The 4,778-nt window shown below is 38.7% G+C and overlaps 1 non-coding gene across 1 annotated transcript; it reads left to right on the forward strand.

Moving 5' to 3' along the window:
* The first annotated feature begins 3,867 nt into the window (after positions 1-3,867).
* Positions 3,868-3,971, forward strand: LOC115069642. The gene has a single exon (XR_003848896.1). It is a non-coding gene; the product is annotated as a U6 spliceosomal RNA (small nuclear RNA).
* Positions 3,972-4,778: the final 807 nt, after the last annotated feature.

The raw sequence follows: 4,778 nt of genomic DNA on the forward strand, positions 1-4,778 counted from the left end.
TTTGAGACAGGGTCTCCCTGTAGCCCCAGCTGTCCTGGAACTCACTATGTAGACCAGGCTGCTCTTGAACTCACAGAGATCCGCCTGCCTCTGCCTCCCAAGTGCTGGGACTAAAAGCGTGTGCCATCACGCCCAGCCAGCCTACTTTCTTATACAATCTAGGACCACCAGCCCAGGGAAAGCACCACTCACAGCAGGCTTGGCCCTCCCTCCTCACTCAGTAATCAAGAAAATGCCTCATAGACATGTCCACAGACCAGTCTGTTAGTGGTGATTGCCCAGGTGATTTCCACATATGTTGACAACCAAAGCCAATCATGAAATTTACTAAGCGAAAAATTTAAATGTACATAAATGTAAAGGGTGGGGGGGTAGCACAGTACAATCAGCACCCACTTTTAGCTTCTCACAGAGATCCACCTACCTCTGCCATCTAAGTGCTGGAACTAAAGACATGCACCACCACGCCTGGCCTCTTACCTAATATTTTAATCGTGTACCTCTTAATTTTTTTAATTTTAAAGTTCTATTATTTTTATTTTATGTGTATGAGTGTTAATGTCTGTGAGTGTGTAAGTACACTTGTGTCATGCAATGCCTGTAGAGGGCAGAAGAGGGTTTTGGATCCCCTGGAATTGGAGTCATGGGCAGTTGTTAGCTGCTATGTGGGTGCTGGGAACCAAACCTAGATCCTCTGCAAGAGCACCAGTGAGCCATCTCTCCAGCTCTTCAACTTACTTTTTAATGGGAATAAAATTAGAATATTTTGCTGGGCGTGGTTGCACACGCCTTTAATCCCAGCACTTGTGAGGCAGAGGCAGGCAGATACTCTGTGAGTTCAAGGCCAGCCTGGTCTACATAGTGAGTTCCAGGACAGCTGGGGCTATAGGGAGACCCTGTCTCAAAAAGACAATTTTAAAGCAAGTCCAGAGGTTATACCATTTCTCTGATGTTTACAGGTATACCTTTTAGAATAAGGTTTTCACTTGTTAGATTTTTATAGGTGTCTCTAACAAAATAAAATTCTCTCTTGTTATATTAACTATACTTCCATTAGGTAATTAAGTAGCTGAATAACACTTGTTCTTTATAACTTAGTCCTTTTCTTAGATTTTATTTAAGTCCTTATACTATTCCATTTTAAAAGTTATAGAATATGCTTATGACTTAGATTGGTTATACCATTTCTCTGATGTTTACAGGTATACCTTTTAGAATAGGTTTTCACTTGCTAGATTTTTATAGGTGTCTCTAACAAAATAAAATTCTCTCTTGTTATATTAACTATACTGCCATTAGGTAATTAAGTAGCTGAATAACACTTGTTCTTTATAACTTAGTCCTTTGCTTAGATTTTATTTAAGTCCCTATACTATTCCATTTTTAAAGTTATAGAATATGCTTATGACTTAGATAATTTTATTTGATTAAAGTCTGGATTGCTAAATGCTGGTTTTACTTAAATTCTGATTGTTTGCTTTTTGATGGTATGTGAATTGAACCCAAGGCCTTGGACTTGTTAGACAAGTGCTCCTAGCCCAATTTAAATTCTGATTTTTAATTAAAGTTTGCTTTTATGTGGTTTTTTTTTGGTGCTGGTTAACGAATGAACTTAAGGCCTTGCTAAACAGGTACTGACTGAGTTATATCTCCAGTCTCTTTAATTTGTTTTTAATATAAGAACTAAAATGGAAAAATTGAGTCTTCTTATTGGGAGTACTTTCAGTTACTAGCAAATCTGTTCCTTTTGAAGACATGGACTGAAGAACCTCAAGGCCCCTCCCCCAAAAAACTGGAATATGGTGTCAGGAAAGAAGGTGTAAAAACCTAATTCTGGACAGTCTCCATTCAGGTAGGTAGTTCACATCAAATTCTCATTTCTTTGGGGTTAGGATAATGATACTTGGAGTTGTTTATAGCAGGAAAATTGAGATATTTTTGTATTTTGTCACAGACAAGGATTACAGAGGGCCAAAGAATCTAAGCAAGCCAATAAAAACCCCATCAGCACTACCTCCTCGACTGCAGCATCCTTCAGGTGTGAGACAACATGCATTTTCTGCTCATGCTTCAGGGTCCCAGTCACAGAAATCCTCCAGTGAGAATAAGACTCTCAGTAGAACACCCTCACAGCTCCTCAGGTAAGTTCCCGAATTTGAGAGAGGTGCAGATCATATGAGAGGCATTTGGTGTATGTATGCTGTTATGTTCATTTTAATAACTACCAGCTTTTCATAATTATCTATAATGCAGTATTTAAGAGTATTGTTGACAAAACTCCAGAACAGTGGAAAGTAATATTGTAGGGAAAAATGGCCTTTGTTTTTGAATGTTTTGTTTCAGATGGTTTGATTGTATTGTAGCTATATCATCTTTAAGTTGTGTGTCTGTGTGTGTGTGTGTGTGTGTGTGTGTGTGTTACACATGTGTACATAAGTGCGCGAATGCTTGCATAGATGCATTCAGGCATGCCATAGCACATGCGGAAATCAGGACAACTTTTGGCGTTGGTACTTTCATGCCTTCCGCCTTGTTGAGGCAGGGTCTCTCCTTCTATCTGCTGTTTTGGGGCTTACTTCAGGCTAGCTATGTAGCAAGTTCAAGGCCAGTCTGGTAGATAAGACCCTGGCTTTAAAGTAAAAAATAAAATGAGCAAAAAATCCAAAACACTTAAATGGTTATCCCAATAGTCTCTCTGTATTTTCCCAGTGATTTTTTTTTTTTCTTTTTCAAAGGTATCCAGTATTGGGTTATTTTGTAATTTTTGTTGCTGTTATTTTAATTTTATTATTACTTAAATTGTTGTTAGATTTAAATTTACATGAGAACAAATGAAAGCTGAAATTTTAAAATTACTGTTTCATTTTTAGTATTTGGTTTGTTTCAGTTTTTTGTAAGATCAAAATAAAGTTACTACTAATATTTTGTTAGTATTTTCATTGTTTTTTATTGAATTTTTGCACATTTCATACAATATATCTTAATCATACTTGTATCCCCTCCCCTTTTGTACTGCTCCCCCGCACTGGATTTCATGCATTCTCTCATATATGTATTGAGTCAAGTTTGTATACCCAGGGCTCCCCCAGTGCAAGTTCATCCATTGGAGTATAGTCAGTCTATCTAGAGTCTCTCTCTCCCTTAAAGAAAATCCACTCTCCGTCTCCTAGCAGTGATCAGGTGCCAATAGTTCCTAAGATAAGGTTGGGGCCTCCTACCCATTCCTCAGTTCTCTTCTGGGTGTTTGTCTGATTGAATTCAACAATGCTGTAAGCTCATATGATCAAGTTCCCAGAGGCCTGGAAAACTGTTTCCTTATGATCATGTACCAACCTTGGCCCTTACGATCTTTCTGCCCTCTATTCTACAATGGTCCCTGAGCCATGGGTGAGTGATCTTAAATATAAGAGTTCTATCCAGGGACATGTACTCTGCAAGCTCTTATTCTTCTGCAGTTTGCCAGTTGTGTCCTTCTGTGTGCATCATCCTTTGTTGCAAAAAGAAGCTTCTTTGATGAGTGGTGAATGATATTTTTGTCCCCAGATTTCATGATTTCATCTTTTTTTTACCATTGAATAGAAGTCCAGTGTGTAACTGTGTACCACATTTTCATTATTTGTCACTTCAGGGACATTTAGGTTGTTTCCATTTCTTAGCATTGTAGAATGCAGGTCTCTGGCAGGCAGATCAGGAAGGTTGCCTAAGGACAAGGTGGGGTTGGGGACAGGCTGGGTAGGGTCTCACTGGGCAGAGTAGGTGTTAGCCCTGGTAAGCCTTAGGACCTGATTTTTAGTCCTGGGATCCACATAGTGAAACAAACACATGCACAAAACAAATAAATAAAATACATTTAAAAACTAAAAATGAGTGCTTGCTTCAGCAGCTCATATACTGAAATTGGAACAATACAGAGATTAGCCTGTCCCCTACACAAGGAGGATGGACAGATTTGTGAAGCGTTCCATATTTTTATATGACAGAATGCATGAAATCCAGTGGGGGTGTGGGGAGGGGCGTAAATTTGATTAAGATCTGTTATATGAAATGCACAAAAACTCAATAAAAATAATTTTAAAAATGAAACCCAATGAAAATAGAAGTGCAAAAACACCACCACCACATTCTCAGTGTCATTACTAATCAGAAGAGGAAGTACATGTGAAGAAAATTTGGGTAACATTCCTAAGAGAATATAACTAGGAGTTTACAGTCCCACAAATGGCCACCCGATAATCTAATCAGTTCGGGTTAGGGTTTTTGTTGTTGTTGTTGTTCTGATTTTATTATTTTTATTTTATGTGTATGTGTGTATTGCCTGCATGTAGGTAAGTTGCACCCGTGTCATGCAGTGCAGTGCCCACGGAGGTCAGGAGGCTGTCAGATCCCCTGGGACTGGAGTAACGGACAGTTGTTAGCTGCCATGTGGGTGCTGGGATTCTAACCCGGGTCTTCTTCAAGAACAACCAATGTTCTTAACCACTGAGCCATCTCTCCACCCCCTCAGGCTAGGTTTTAATAGTATTTAATTATGTGATAATTTTCTCCCTTACAAGAACACTGGCACATGATGGGTTACCTTTTCTCGGTAGATGGAATGCTTATGTCATATCAGCTAGTTGTAGTTGAAGATTGTTCTTTGATTAGAATAGTTGTAGGAAGGTCATTGACAAGCAAAATGTCTTTCATACAGTTGTTTTTTATGGAGTTGAAGCAGTTTCCCCCTAGTCTAGAAGGAAAGGATATGCTTTTAGTGTCTTAAACATTTTAAAAGAAAATCC

Source organism: Nannospalax galili, unplaced genomic scaffold (genome assembly GCF_000622305.1).
Source record: "Nannospalax galili isolate Female #2095 unplaced genomic scaffold, S.galili_v1.0 scaffold414, whole genome shotgun sequence".
Classification (NCBI taxonomy): domain Eukaryota; kingdom Metazoa; phylum Chordata; class Mammalia; order Rodentia; family Spalacidae; genus Nannospalax; species Nannospalax galili.